Consider the following 16,969-nt stretch of genomic DNA (forward strand, 5'->3'; position numbering starts at 1 on the left):
TAACGTTTCGGCCACCCAGTGGCCTTGATCACAATAGTGCATTTGTAGTGGTTCATTTCTATAAATAGATGTTATGTCGCTTTAGGATAATCAATAGAGAGGCTGGCCAAAGCATAACCCTGTGTAGGAGTATATGGCCAGTAATCCAATCAGAGGATATCCCAGATGGTTTGGCGCTTCGTTTTCATCACCGTATTTCAATAAAAGATTCACCAAAGCAACTTTTTTGATTTGGATGAGTGCAGTGATTTTCTTACCTCAAGTGCTTATTGGACAATTGGCTCCTTTCACTTGCACCGTCGAAGAACTCTTCAAATTGTCGAGTGCTAGCTTCTCGTTCTCTTTGTGGGTGAGAGTGATAAGTTTATATTGAACTCCGGAGTGGATTGGTAACCAGTTCATTGACTGGTACCAGGTAGAGGCATTGGTGTAACAGTTGGTGAGGAATATTATCCTGGCTGCTGCATTCTGGACAGTTTTAAGAGGGGAGAGTTTAGTAAGAGGGAGACCGATTAGTAGAGAGTTACAATAGTCCAGAAGAGAATCAGTAAGAGCTACAGTACAGTTTTTGCAGAGTCGAAAGTAAGTATAGGACGAAGTCTAGAAATATTTTTGAGGTGTAGATGACAAGAGAGAGACAGTGATCGGAAGAGGGGGGTGAATGAAAAATCTGAATCAAGTATGAGCACAAGTCAGTGGGCATGTTGCTGGGGAGTAATGGCAGAACCACACACGGAAATGGCAATGTTGGGCATAGTTACATTAGTGGAGGAAGGAAACGCAAGTTCAGTTTTTGACAGTTTCAGTTTCAGATAGAGGGATGACATGATGTTAGAGACAGTGGTAAGACAATCACTGGTGTTTTGTAATAATACAGGCGTGATGTCAGGACTCAGTAGAGGTGTATGATCGGGTGTCATCAGAATAGAGTTGGTACTGAAAACCAAATCTACTGATTTGTTTGTCCAATAGGGGCATTATATAAGGAAAAGAGGAGGGGGCCTAGGACTGATCATTGAGGAACTCCTACATTAAGGGGAAAAGGAGAGAAGGAGGAGCCAGCAAAAGATACAGTGAAGGAGCATTCAGAGAGGTAGGAGGAGAACCAGATGCCCTCGATGCCGATAGAGTGGAGCATAATGAGGAGGAGCTGGTGATCCACCATGTCGAATTATGCAGAGAGATCCAGGAAAGTCAGCATGGAGTAGTGGCCATTAGATTTAGCTGTTAGTAGATAAGTAGAGACTTTAGTGAGGTCGGGTTTCAATTATTATAATGGCAAACCTCTTTTGCAGTGATAATGCAGAAACTAAGATGGGTGAGAATTATACCTGAGTGCAATATGGCTGCTTTCATTTAGTACCAAGTACATAGTTGGTTTCTGCTGTAAATCAGCTCTGGAATCCAATTAGCTAATTAATACCTTAAATTAATTATCTTGAAATTCCATTTAAAGGGGTTTTCTGGGAATAGAAAAAGTAGATAAAACGATGAAATTACATTGTATATAAATTGCTAAATACATATAATTTGCTAATTACAATCATTTTATCTAGCGAGGTAATCATCATAGTACATAAAAATGACTGGCAGAAACATGTCGTAGCTCAGTCCCATCCCTTTATATGTAGGAAGTGTAAGGGTTCATTCCCACATTAAGGAATTAGTACGGTTTTGATGCTGAGGCCAGATGATACAGCATAGTGCAGGGGTCAGGAACCTTTTTGGCTAAGAGAGCCGTAAACGCCACATATTTTGAAATATAATTCCGCGAGAGCCGTACGTGCTTGCAGACGGCGCGGCTATGCAGGGAGTTATGGGAAATGTAGTCCATGCTCCCTGCCGCTCACCACTGCCGCCAATGCTTATCAGGCCATCAAAGAACTACCAATATCAGCGTGCACCGCGGCCTGATGGAGTGCGGTGCATGCATCCTTCCCAGGGGCGTAGCTAGAGCTTTTGCCGCCCGGGGCTGTTCCCGAGTTTGGCGCCCCCCCCAGAACGTATGCGATTTTCACACTTAGTCATGTACCGACGAGCTCCTCTCCCTTAAGCTCCCAATGTTCAGTGAAAAACTGAGAGAAGCAGAAGAGAAGCTCGTTGTCACAGGACCATGAGTATGAAAATCGCATATGAGTGAAGTTTCCATGTGTCGACGACTGGAACCTGCGGAGCTGAATCCTGACATCGCACGCTTCTGAATTCTCACAACGCATGCACTGCACACTTTTAGGATTCTCCCTTGCCGGTGGACAGTCATGTCAGCACAAGCATGTGATTTGTATACTTCTGACCACATTCCGACTAGACGTGCCCGGCCTCACTCAGTTCATTTTCATAGAGTGAGGCCACACATGTCTAGTCAGCACGTGACCGCATGTATGTAAATCGCCAGCACCAGAGAATCCTGACAGTGTGCAGGGCGCACTGTGAGAAGTCAGAAGTCTGCAGTCACAAAGAATGACTGCAGACTCATCACAAACCTGGACATCCCCTTTAATGCTCCTAACATAAATAAAAACATGAGAGTTAGTATCACAAATAGCATTTACATCCAGGTACCTGATAGATGACGTCTCCTCTGGAGCCGTTCTCCCCATGTTGAGTTTTCTCATCCACAGCTGTCTCTGTAGACTTCCATCTTCTCCGCTCTTTTGCAGAAAATCTCCACATGACGCCCTTAAAGATACAAGTGTCATTATAATGCTCCTGAATAAAAAATTTCCCCTCACTATATTGTCTGCATAAAATATGACCCCCACACTGTCTGTCTTATGGTACATGCTCTTCACACTGACCTCCTTTTTCTATACCGGACCCCTCTTCACACTGACCTCTCACACTGTGTCCCCCCTATAGGGCCCAGTATTTATACTGTACTCTCTCATCACACTCCCCCTCCTTTGTATACTGTCCCCTCCTGGCTGTGCCCTTACACTGTCCCCCATGCTACGCATGCACACATCCCAACACCCTCACTCCCCGTACTCTGTCCACATACGTTTTTCACATCGCTACTCATACTGTGTCCGCATACATTCCCCCGTTTGACCCCAAGCTGTCTGCACCCATCCCCCATACTGTTTCCTCATATATGCCCCCCCATCTCCCCCTTTGCTCTTCATTTTGTGTCCTCAGATCTCCCCCACACATTAAATCCCCCCATCCCCATGACAAATCTCCCCCCACACACAATAAATACCCCATCTCCACTCACATTAAATTTCCCCCCACAATAAATCCCCCCATCTCCACTCATATTAAATATCCCCAATCCAATAATATATCCCACTATCCCCACTCACATGAAATCCCCCCCACAATATATGCCCCCATCCCCCCCACAATATATGCCCCCATCCCCACTCACAGTAAATCCCCCCACAATATTGTATGCCCCCCATCCCCACTCACAGTAAATCCCCCCACAATATTATATGCCCCCCATCCCCACTCACAGTAAATCCCCCCCTGCACCTTCGGTGTCTTCAGCTCCACTGGAGCACTTTCCACCGCTCTGTGTCTCCTGGTCGATCTGCAGCTCCTGCTCTGCCGCGCAGGTGAGTGACGTCAGCAGCGTGATCACATGACCTAATCACGCTGCTGGCGTCGCTCTGACCCGGCAGTCAGAGCTTCAATTGTACTCGCATCACAGATACGAGTACAATTGAACACTGGGAGCCGGCGCGCCGCAGCTTCTCTGTGCCGGCTGTCAGCTTGACAGTCGGCACAGAGAACAGCTGACTCCCAGTGCGGGGGATGACAGAATGCAGCCGCCGGGGGAGACACTGCGGACCGCCGCTTTAGGTGGCCCGACTGCTCCCCCCTGCCGGCTGCGCCCCCCTAGATACGCCACTGACTCACCGCCGCATTGTGCCGCCCCCCGCATTGTGCCGCCCGGGGCGGACCGCCCCCCCCGCACCCCCCTTCCTACGCCACTGATCCTTCCCATAGACAGGTAGGAGCCCTGTCTGTGAGGCAGATACGGCCATCAAAAGAGCCATATCTGGCTCGCGAGCCATAGGTTCCCGACCCCTGGCATAGTGGATGGGATTTCCAGAAATCCCATGTCCACTATGCGTGCATATGAGCCTGCGGATCACCAACGAAAACTGACAAGCGACGCGTCTTTCAGGACAGCAGCATGTCAATATCTCTTGCAGAGTCTCTGTAACAAATTTAATCAATAGAATATTTTGAATGTGGTAAATCAGCATGGTTTAGTGAACACATGAGTATTTACAATCCAATTTCCACAGCAATTCTGCAACTCCTGCCGCTGGTATATCGCATATGGAATTGGCATGCGTATTCCCGCTAAACACTAGCGTTTTCCTAGCGTAATTAGCTTGCAGAATGCTAGCGTTTTCCAAGCGATCTGTAGCATCGCTTGGAAAACTGATTGACAGGTTGGTCACACTTGTCAAACATAGTGTTTGACAAATGTGACCAACTTTTTACTATTGATGCTGCCTATGCAGCATCAATAGAGTGTTAAAAATAATAAAAAAATTAAAAATCATTATATTCTCACCTTCCGGCGTCCCCCAGCAGGCTTCCTGCTCCTCGCGATGCTCCGGTCTCAGTAATGCTTTGCGGCATGACCCCAGATGACATGCGGTCTTGCGAGACCGCTACGTCATCACAGGTCATTTTCGCAATGCATTACTGTGACAGCAGTGTCGTGAGGAGCGGGAAGCTTGCAGGGGGACGCCGGAAGGTGAGAATATCACGATTTTTTATTTAAAATCTTTTTTTTTAACAATTATATGGTACCTCCACCCTGGGTACCATCCGCACATGATCCGCTTACTTCCTCCATGGTGGATATAGCCCTATGCAGGAAGTAAGCAAATCAAAGCATTCTTATGTGTGCGGAATCCCCCCGATTCCTCACAAAGAATGAACATGCTGTGCTTTTTTCCGGAATGCGATGTGAAAAAAACGCAGCATGTGCACAAAAAATGCGGAATGCATTCTAAAAATAGGTTGCTTAATATGAGCATGAACGTGTGCACATAGCCTTACACTGACTCATGAAAAAGTCTTGGGAAGCCCCTTTATTTTTTAAAATGGCCTAACTCACATCTCCTCAATTTAGACTTAAGTGAATTTTATTCCTTGCTGCTTAAAGGGAACCTGTCACCTGAATTTGGCGGGACCAGTTTTGGGTCATATGGGCGGGGTTTTCGGGTGTTTGATTCACCCTTTCCTTACCCGCTGGCTGCATGCTGGCCGCAATATTGGATTGAAGTTCATTCTCTGTCCTCCGGAGTACATGCCAGCGCAAGGCAATCAGTGCCAGGCTATTGCCTTGCGCAGGTGTGTACTCCGGAGGACAGAGAATGAACTTCAATCCAATTGGCAATTGTAAAAGCTTGGAAAACCCATTGAAGGAATGTTACCACCCTTACAAAATATGAATGACTTTTTACCATTCTTACTAGATATAATTGATGACTTTTAGGTATCTCATGAAACATCTAAGAATGTGGCACACAATTTCATTAACTTTAGCACAGCATTAATACATGTTTTCCATTGAACTTTTTCTCTGGTGGTTTATCTTGCTAAAATGTAAGATTATTTATTTGACAACATTTACCTAAATAAAATCACTCTGCATCTAGATGGTACAAATCGATGGCCATTGATTGGTTTACTGAAGTGGCTGACAAGCAATCAGAGTATATTGGCAATTGGGTAACCCATCCCCCTCAGTGTTGCTTTATTAAATCATTTACTTCTCTAGTGTTTTAATCAAAATGAATCACACTTTGAAAATAATGTAATCCGATTAGGCAATTACTACATAAATACTACGTAAACGAATTGCAAAATGTAAAAAAAACCCTCTAAATTAGAATCCATATAAGATATTCAATTAAGTAGAATTTAGAACTTGGTTTGGGGCAGGTTCATTTAAGGTGAAAATGTCTAATGCTATCATATTTCTTCGATTACCTAGAAATTATGTTTCATGTTTGAAGTATAGATGTCAGATATATTGTGAACACAGAGATCAGGTGAGTGTAACCAGGGCTGCCATCAGGGCATTACTGCCCTGACTGGCGTATAGGGCTCGATTAGCTGATCAGGCCCCAGCGGCAGGTTTCTGCTGGTGCAGTAACTGAACCTGCGTCCGAGACGCAGGTTCAGTTACTCTATAGCCGAGCTGGCCCACACGACAATAGTTAAAGCCGCCAGCCAATCGGAGGCTGGCAGCTGACGTCAGCATGCACATCACCGGCGTATGACATCATTGTCATTCACCGGCAAGTGCGCTCTTGAAAGATCTGGAGGGAACTTCGCTGCAGGAGCACAGCAAGGAAAGGAGAACGTTTTTTTTATTGGTTTTATTGAAAGCAGACCAGGGCAGAATGGAGACACAGGAGCAGGATGGGAGACACAGGGGCAGAGTGGGAAACACGGGGGCAGGATTGGAGACATGGGGCAGAATGGAGACAATGGACAGAATGGAGACAAGGGGCAGAATGGAGACAGGACAGGAATGGAGACACAGGGCAGGACTGGAGACATGGGGGCAGGATTAGAGACAATGGACAGGATTAGAGATAGTGGGCAGAATGGAGACATGGGGCAGAATGGTGACAAGGGGCAAAATGGATACACGGGAGCAGGATAGGAGAAACGGGGGCAGGATGGGAGAAACGGGCAGATTTGGAGACGTGGGGCAGAATGGAGACAATGGGCAGAACGGAGACAAGGCCAGAATGAAGACAGCAGGCAGGATTGGAGACAAGGGGCAGAATGGAGACACAAGGCAGGATTGGAGACATGGGGGCAGGATTGGAGACACAGGGGCAGGATTGGAGACACTGTGGCAGGATTGGAGATATGGGGGCATAATTGGAGCCACGGGGCCAGGATGGGAGACGGGGCAGAATGGAGACAAGGGGCAGAATGGAGATACGGGGGCAGGATGGAGACACAGGGGCAGAATGGAGACAAGGGGCAGAATGGAGTGGAGACATGGGGCAGGAATGGAAACAGGGGGCAGGATGGGAGATAGGGCAGAATGGAGACAAGGGGCAGAATGGAGACAGGGGCAGAAGGGAGACATGGGGCAGGATTGGTTGACATAGGGGAAGGATTGAAGACACAGGGCAGAATGTAGACAAGGGGCAGAATTAAAAAGTACCCATCCCCCTCAGTGTTGCTTTATTAAATCATTTACTTCTCTAGTGTTTTAATCAAGAGGAATCACACTTTTAAAGTAATTTAATCCGATTAGGCAATTACTACATAAATACTACATAAACAGATTGCAAAATGGAAAAAAAACCCCTCTAAATTAGAATCCGTATAAGATTTTCAATTAAGTAGAATTTAGAACTTGGTTTGGGGCAGGTTCATTTAAGGTGAAAATGTCTAATGCTATCACATTTCTTCGATTAAATAGAAATTATGTTTTATGTTTGAAGTACAGATGTCAGATACGCAGGTTCAGTTACTCTGCACCCGAGCGGGCCCGCATAGCAATAGTTAATGCCGCCAGCCAATCGGAGGCTGGCAGCTGACGTAAGCATGCACGTCGCCGGCATATGACATCATTGTCATTCGCTGGCGAGTGTGCGCTTGAAACATCTGGAGGGAACTTCGCTGCAGGAGCGCAGCAAGGTAAGGAGAAAGGTTTTTGTAATTATTTTTATTAAAAGCGGCCCGAGGCAGAATGGAGACATGGGAGCAGGATGGGAGACACAGGGGCAGGATGGGAGAAACGGGGGCAGGATTGGAGACACGGGGCAAAATGGAGACAATGGATAGAATGGAAACAAGGGGCAGAATGGAGACGGGGCAGGAATGGAGACACGGGGCAGTATTGGAGACAAAGGAAAGGATTGGAGATAATGGTCAGAATGGAGACAAGGGGCAGAATGGAGACAAGGGGACAGGATTGAAGACACTGTGGCAGGATTGGAGACACTGTGGCAGGATTGGAGACATGGGGCCAGGATGGGAGATGGGGCAGAATGGAGACAAGGGGCAGAATGGAGACATGGGGCAGGATGAGAGACATGGGCCAGGATGGGAGACATGGGGCAGGATGGGAGACATGGGGCAGGATGGAGACACAGGGCAGAATGTGAGACATGGGGGCAGGATGGCGACAAGGGGGCAGAATGGAGAAAAAAGGATAGAAATCCAAACTCATGGTACATATTCACAAGGTGTACACCACCAATAGGACACTATAGGGACAGAAGGGGAAAGTGAATGTAAAATTAAATCTTTATTAATCATGTTTAAAATTATTATTTAAATTAAATATATGGTACATACATCCATGGATGTATATTGGATCATAGTGTGTGATGAGTTATATTATAAACAGCACCATGATCCACTGATTTCCCAATGTAAAGTCACAGAAAAATATTACAAATGATATCACAGCTTTGACCCTAAATAATATGCTGGATTTCTATTTATTATATACACTAAAAGTGACTATTGTATTATTTGTCCCCTTATTTTATATGGGCAGTTGGGATGCAACACATGGAGACAGGGGGCAAGATGAAGACACGGGGCAGGATGGAGACATGGAGGCAGGATGGGAGACAAGGGGCAGAATGGAGACAGGGGGCAGGATGGGAGACACGGGGGCAGAATGTAGACAAGGGGCAGGATGGGAGACACAGGGTAGGATGGGAGACACTGGGGCAGTATGGGAGATAGGGGGCAGAATGTAGACACAGGGGGCAGAATGGAGACATGGTGCAGGATGGAGACAGATGGGACAGGAATATGGGGCAGGATGGAGACAGATGGGGCAGCATCATGGAGCAGGATGGAGACACATGGTGTAGGATCATGGGGTAGGATGGAGACAGATGTGCAGAATCATGGGCAGGATGGAGACAGATGGGGCAGGATTATGGGACAGATGGGGCAGGATCATGGGGCAGAATCATGGGACAGATGGGGCAGGATCATGGGATAGATGGGGCAGGATCATGGGACAGATGGGGCAGGATGGGGAGATCATATGGGGCAGGATGGGACATGACATGGAGGCAGGATGGGAGAACATATGGCTGGAGCCAGGAATGAGACACACAGGGGCCAGGATGGGAGATATTATTGCTACAGTGATGTATTTATTTTATTTTTTGAGAATACTGTTTTAAATGGGGGAGGTGGTCCTGTTACTGTGCAGAGCAACACTGTCGCTTTGTTTTCTTCATCTGGTGTAGTTTAGAATTTGGGAAAAAAATAAGTAATGTGTTCTGCAAGCAGTGCTCTAGATAACTGTGTTATTTCCTGTCATTTTAAAAATTTAAAAATTAATAAAAAATATATCTAAATGGTATTGGATATTTTAACAAATGTTTAATAGGTTAGAGTAGAGTAGGGCCCGGCCAAAAGAGTCTACCTTGTCATGGTGGTGGCTTAAAAAATCTTTTGACTGTGAACAGTTTGAGGGGTGGAGGCGGAGCTGGGGTGGAGCCTGGGTGGAGTCTCAAGGGGGCCTCAAAAATTTTGCCAGTATGGGGCCAGAAAATTTCTAGTGGCAGCCCTGAGTGTAACTTAACTGAAGCTATGGCTATGCTATATGTTCTTGTACACTGTTATAGCTTATGCAAAAAAGGATCTTTACCATATTATACTCTCAAAGCATCAAAGCTCTAAAGGAGCATTCTTAGTCAGCAATCAATAGTATATGTCATAGCTTAAATGTGTTCCCAGCCTTAGGCACTGCCATCACTTCAGCACTACGTTCTTGTCCCGGGTGTTACGCTGCATAGTGACACTTCACCCCGTGCAGTGTGGCTCCACTGAACTTAATGAAGCATGATGCATATCCCTGCGTATCGCCTCCATGCAGGGAAAAACTGTGGGAGTTGGTGTTGCGGCACCTCAATAACAGAATCTGTAGGCGTTCCAGAGGTTGGACACTCAGCGATAATTACATGATCCCATCAATGTGCCATCAGATACTGAAATGGTAATACCCTTCCTAGTGTGTCTCAGGAGAATGATGAGGATGGAGGACATGGCTGATCTCCTTGAACTTAGAAAGTATTTCTTTATATACTTCTCAGCTTTAACTAAGTATGAGAGGAAATAGTCTCAGAGATAAGGAAGGGTTGTCCTGGATTTAGATAAAAACTTGCAATCACACTATGATACTGTTTTTATGATTACTTAATATTGCCGATACAAGTGGGTGGTCTCCTGACTGCATGTAGGCTATTTGAAGCAAATTGAAAGACCTGAATACATCTATGTGGCACTTGACCACAATTATGCAAATTGCAGACACGCGGTCACATGACTACTCACTTGTATCAGGAAAGTATAGGGTAAGTGCAGACTTTTCCCTTAGCAGTTTTTTTAAGGGAGGGAGTGCTGGGATTTTTAAAATCTTATATTTTTGTAAATTTTCTCTCTTTAATATTTATGTAAGACATTATGTTTCCCAGCAGCCAAATCATAAATTCAGCACTGCAATATCTGTTGTTGGTTTAGAGAGAATGCACACCTTATTTGCTTGTGGCCCAACAGCCAATATAATTATATGGCAAGTGTCAATGGGCAGAAACTGCTGGACCTTAATGTTCCTTCTGACTAAACATAATGAAATCATACATCTTAATTATGTGTGCATGACTGCATTTACTATGGCCAAGGACTAAGGATCTTAAACTTAGGATTTTGTGAAATTTAAAAATTCTAGGAAGCCTCTTATTCTTAATGCTAATTTTTTTTTGTGAATTGTGAGATATACTAGTTATAAAATGCAGCACACAGTATGTGGATATGTGTATGTATGTGTGTGTATATGTATTTGTGCAAGTGTGTGCATGCGTGTATGGGCAAGCATGTGTATGTGTGCATGTGTGTGTATGCGTGCCCATGTGTGTATGGGCAAGCATGTGTGTGTATGTATGTGTGTATGTACAGTATGTGTGTGTGTATGTGTATGTACGTGTCCATGTGTGTATGTATGTGTGTGCATATATGTGTGTATGCATCTCCATGTGTGTATATGTAAAGGTGTGTGTGTATGTGTGTGTCCATGTGTGTATATGTAAGCGTGTGTGTGTACGTATGTGTGCATATGTGTGTATGCGTGTCCATGTGTGTATGAGAAAGCATGTGTGCATGTATGTGTGTCCATTTGTGTACGTGTGTCCATGTGTGTATGTGTGTGCATGTACTGTATATATGTATCTGTATCCATGTGTGTATGTGTAAGCGTGGGTGTGTATGTATGTGTATGTATGTGTGTCCATGTGTGTATGTATGTGTGTGCATGTATGTGTGTATGCGTGTCCATGTGTGTATGTGTAAGCGTGTGTGTGTATGTATGTGTAACACCCCAGGTAATCAGTTGTTACAGTGATATTGCCTTCCTTTCGGAGAGGGCAATATCATGCTTTGAGGCAAGGGGGATTTCCTTTATCAGGTAACGCACCTGCATTCAACACATTCTGAATCCAGACCAAAAGGGGGAGCTCTGAACCCAGATTCAGGGGAGCTTCCCCAGCTTTAAGTGTTCTGGTCTGGCGGAGGAGTTAGACAGTTGGTCCAGGGAGACCAAGAGAGAAGGAAGTTTGAAGGACTGAGATCAGACAGTGGGGCCGTGCAGCCACGTGTGAGCTGCAGCTCCAGGGAAAGGAAGATGACCTGAAGGGTTGGATGTTAGTGAGCACCAGAGGAACGAAGCACAGGAGAAGGAAAGGGCTTAGAGGGGAACTGTGACCGGGCACCCTCAGAGCTGAAGCTCAGGAACCGGGCAACGGGAGCCCGAGGCTGTGTTGTACTCCAGGTCGCACAGCAGAACTGGTGGGCATAGGACTTTAGGTAACTTGACGGCACCCACACCTGAAGGTGCAGCAGTACACGAAGAGCCCGGGTCGTGATAGAGACCCTATAAAAAGTATCACACTGCCTACCATACGGGTATCTGTCCCAGGAAAGGAGAGAGAGGTCTTTGCCAGCAAGCTACATGCAGCAGGGACCTCACATATGAACACGAGTAGGAAGGCTTACGGACCTCACCTGGGAGAGGGATCCACCATTTCCTCCAGGCCGGCTGGACCATATCACCACCTGTTCCTGGTACTCTGGACTGCAGCTGCTTACAACTTCAGTAAACCAGGTAAAGATGTTACAACCCTGTGTCCTCCATTTATTTGCCGGCATTTACCATCCCTGCCCAGCACACCGGGAGCCATGGGGACCCCGCTTCACCTGTGTGGAAGCATCACCATCTTTGCTGCAGTAACATCACCCCACAGGACCACTTTAAGCAGCGTCGGTCCCCTCTGACCGAGTACCACAGGTAGCATCACGAACACAAACTTAATTACAAATCCCCTTTTACTTGGGCACCCAGGGCCATGGACCGGGTCGCAGCCAGCATGACATCCCCTTTAATTGCAACCAGACCCAGTACCGAGTATCCCCATTGCCCTGGTGGGCGACTCATATGTGTGATTATTAGAATAGTTTCTTCAGTTTTTTTGCAGTGTTTGACATGCAACTTTTTTTTTCCTGGCAGACAACAGATTGTTTCCTCCGGAGGTGTCTACCATTTGACCCTTAAATTTGAGTTTGGGGACGACTGTAGCATCCTATAATTATATCCTGACATGTGCATTGCTGAAGTTGACACTGATGCTTCATAACAAAAATGAGGAATCATAAACATTTAAATCATATGTACTCAAATAGCATGCATAGACCTAAGTGACACTGATGGTTGGGAATATAAACAAGGGATCATGTTCATTAAATGTTTGTATCCTCTTACTGACACAGTGCAGTCCTTACAACAGTTCTCATGCTTCCTTGTTTAGTTTCTTTGATAGCATCTTGTTTGTTGTTTGTTGACTTGACATGGTATGACTTTTCAGCATCTATTTGTCTTGTGGTGTGTTTTTATGAAAAAGAAGAAATTAAATCCCTCCACAAAATGTTACTTTATTTCCTTTTTAACCCGATAACAACCAAGGGCCATACGTTTTCAGAGCTTGATCCTAGGCTTTAAATCTGCATCTCTGTAAATTTATTGCTCAGAGTTATATGCAATCCAGCAGGAGCAGGTTAGTTTTATGGCTGTCAGATACAGCCACAGACCCTGGCAAGATGATAGTTCACAAATTCTGTTTTCTCTTTTGCCAGCTAAATAGCGTTCAGTGAATGCTATCTAGCAAACAGAACCATCAGCACAGAACTGCTTGGTTCTATCAGACCCAGATTAGCTCCACTAATGATTTCCGTAACTTTATGGAACTGAAAATTGCAAGTTTTCAATTGCCTGAATCGATGTGTATCACACTATGAGTTCCCCTAGGACTGTATTCAACTAATTTTAAGCTCAAGCCCAAACATATCCTTATTAATTTCAGCATGATCTCAACATATTTGGCTACAGGTGGTTGATAGTGACTGTTGTCACACATTATTTCTAATGTTTATTCAATATTTATGGCTTTCTCTTCATACATCTATTGATAAGCTGTGAAGTCCTCTCACTATTCAGATTCACCCTAAAATGGCCGATGCATTCCCTGTCTTTGCGTTTAAGCAGAATACGATACTCGCTCCTGACTGGCAATGATATGCTATACTCTGTGCTGTAATACCTGACATGCATTATTGGGAAATTAATCAGTTTTCACCAGTTGACACAATATTTTGCATTGTGCAATATGACAGTGCACATTTTTTTGTGGATTGTGCAAATCAAAAACTATTTAAATTTCCAGGAAATTTCCCCAAATTTTACATAAATTTAATTTGAATTGAATAAATTTTCTTATCTTCATATATAAAAAACAACAAATGTCAAAAGACAAACCATTTGGAGCTGATTATGATGCTCACCATTAGCCTTTAGTGTCTATTGTTGATTTCCAAATAGCTAATTTTACCATATTGATGATATGGGCTGTGTGTGCACTGATAACAACAAAAGTCTTATCTGAAGGTCCTGATGAAATCAATGGGTTTGACCAAATTTATAGCTATATTCTGGGTTTGGGCACCATGGAGTATCAAATGTGTGCAAACTGGAAGCAATTTATTGGTAACACACAGTTTCATCCTCTGTGCTGTAACCCTATTTCTAACACACTTAAAGATAAAGATGCAAAATGTAAAGCACATTTATTGATATTCAAGGTCAAAATGAATCTTTTCAGAATTGTTCGTATGTGCCATCTGTCTAGGCAAATGCACTGCAACCAGAGGCGTAGCTAGGGGTTCAGCTCAGGGGGGGCGAAACTTCTCAGTGGGCCCCTAAACCCTGACTACAACTATGGTGGTGCACTCTAATCGTGGGTATAGCAGAACGTCAGCAGATGATCCTGCTGTAGGTAAAAAAACATCTCCAAAAGGACCAACACTGATATTACCACCATACAGTGACCATATAGTGGTGGATACCAGTCGTACAAAGCATACAAGTGATTACAGTACTCTTGTAGATGGTGACCTACAGCTGACGTTCTTTTTGATGGAATCGTTAATTTTTCCCGTCTTTTCCTTCTGGACCAGACCGACATGACTTGTTCCACCCAGGACTGCTGCAGAGATTACAACAAAGACACATTTAACTTTTCACATTTTCAGCACTGTCCCCAATGGGACTATTCTCAACCTGCACAAACTCCTCATCCTTATGTCACCCCAATACTGAGCCGCTGCCGCATGTGTCCCTATTACTGCACCTGCAGTGTGGTACAACAGCAATGCTCCTCATACTGATTCACATAGTAATACCACCACTGTGCCCGTACATAGTAAAATGTCTCCTATGTGCCCTCACAGTAGCCCCAAACTCTTTACAGACCCCACAGTAGCTCCCACACAGTATAATGACCCCTGCATTATCTCCCACGCTGTATAATGACTCCGTATTAGCTCCAATGCTGTATAATGACTCCGTATTAGCTCCAATGCTGTATAATGACTCTGTATTAGCTCCTACGCTGTATAATGACTCCGTATTAGCTCCAATGCTGTATAATGACTTCGTATTAGTTTGAATGCTGTATAATGACTCCGTATTAGCTCCAATGCTGTATAATGACTCTGTATTAGCTCCTACGCTGTATAATGACTCCGTATTAGCTCCTACGCTGTATAATGACTCCGTATTAGCTCCCATGCTGTATAATGACTCCGTATTAGTTCCCACGCTGTATAATGGCCCCTGCATTATCACTCACTCTGTATAATGACCCCGTATTAGCTCTCACGCTGTATAATGGTACCCGCAATAGCTCCCATGTTGTATAATGACCTCCTCAATAGCTCCCACTCCTTGGATTCTGTGGGCTGATACTTGCACAGCTCTGATATATATGACAAAGAGCTAAATAGAAGAAAATACAAAGAGCTAGTAGGTGCATAGAGTCCAGCATATGGGCATAGCTCCCTGAATGTATCCAGGTAACCCTAAGGGTATGTGCACACGTAAGAATTTCTTGTAGAAAATTCCTGAAGAAAACCGGACATTTTCTGCAAGAAAACTGCATGTGTTTTTTTTTCGCGTTTTTACTGCGTTTTTTTTCGCGTTTTTTTCCGGAGCTTTCCCAATGCATTATATAGTGGGAAAAACGCGAAAAAAAACGCAAAATTAATGAACATGCTGTGTTTTTTACCACGATGCATCATGTGCACAAAAATTGCAGAATGCATTCTGAATGATAGGATGCATATGTATGCATTTTTTATGCGTTTTTATCACGAAAAAACGCCCAAAAAAAACGCAACGTGTGCACACAGCCTAAAGGAATACTTTTGTCTGGAGAAGAACCCAAAGAGGGAAAAGGAAAGGAAGGCAACCAGAAGAAAGAGAGGGAGGTAGAATATTTCCAATCTAAAGAAATACACCCCCTGGTTCGTCTGTTCCTTTTCCCCTTCTCCCCCTTTGGGGGTCTTGCTGTCTAGACAGAATATTTGTTCAGGGTCCTGCACCGATATATGATCTCCTATATGCACCTATTTGCTGTTTCTGTTTTCTTCTGTCTTGCTATTTATCATATATTCAGCCTCAACTTTTTTATTTTTAATACAAGGTTTCATAATGGGGTTTTCTTGGTTACTACCTGGTATTTACTGATATGAGATCATGCAGACACTGTACTGATAGGATCCTGACCCTGGCTATTGGATGGATGGATAGATATCCTATAGCCGGGGTCAGGGTCCTATCAGACCAGTGTTTGTGTGATCTCATATCAATAAATGCAGTGTGTATATATATATATATATATATATATATATATATATATATATATATATATATATATATATATATATATACACTGACAAGACAGGTCAGTAATATGCACTGATAGATTTGACCCCGGCTGCAGGACCCCACAGAGAAGGATATATGTCTCTTTCACACACACACACATATATATACATAGCTATTGAACCCGTTCTACGCCCGGGTGGCGAGCATTTATATTGGTATATGGTCTCCATTCTGTCATGTGCTGCTCCCATCTTGCTCTCCCATCCTGTCATGTGCTGCTCCATCCTGCGGCCCCATCCTGTCATGTGCTGCTCCATCCTGCGGCCCCATCCTGTCATGTGTGTGCCCCCATTCTGTCATGTGCTGCTCCCATCCTGTCATGTGTGTGCCCCCATTCTGTCATGTGCTTCTCCCATCCTGTCATGTGCTCCCATCCTGCACCCCATCCTGTCATGTGCTCCCATCCTACGCCCCATCCTGTCATGTGCTCCCATCCTGCGCCCCATCCTGTCATGTGCTCCCATCCTGCACCCCCATCCTGTCATGTGCTGCTCCCATCGTGCGCAATCATTGTGTCATGTGCTGCTCCCATCCCGCGCCCCCATTCTGTCATGTGCTGCTCCCATCCCGTGCCCCCATTGTATCATGTGCTGCTCTCATCCTGCGCCCCCATTCTGCCTGTTCCTGTTTCCATTCTGCCATATGTTGCTCCCATCTTTCTCT

At 44.8% G+C, this 16,969-nt stretch overlaps 1 protein-coding gene and 1 long non-coding RNA gene across 8 annotated transcripts in view; one reads left to right on the plus strand and one right to left on the minus strand.

Annotated features, from left to right (window-relative positions):
- The window catches only part of LOC143776520 (teneurin-2-like), a 3,926,626-nt gene that overhangs the window by 1,770,902 nt on the left and 2,138,755 nt on the right, over positions 1-16,969 (plus strand). The window lies entirely within an intron of this gene.
- The window catches only part of LOC143776523 (uncharacterized), a 153,880-nt gene continuing 139,548 nt past the window's right edge, over positions 2,638-16,969 (minus strand). Inside the window, exon 3 of the long non-coding RNA XR_013215854.1 lies at positions 2,638-2,679. This is a non-coding gene — a long non-coding RNA (uncharacterized LOC143776523). The remainder of the gene's footprint in view (positions 2,680-16,969) is intronic.

This window comes from Ranitomeya variabilis, chromosome 5, assembly GCF_051348905.1.
Source record: "Ranitomeya variabilis isolate aRanVar5 chromosome 5, aRanVar5.hap1, whole genome shotgun sequence".
NCBI classification, from domain to species: domain Eukaryota; kingdom Metazoa; phylum Chordata; class Amphibia; order Anura; family Dendrobatidae; genus Ranitomeya; species Ranitomeya variabilis.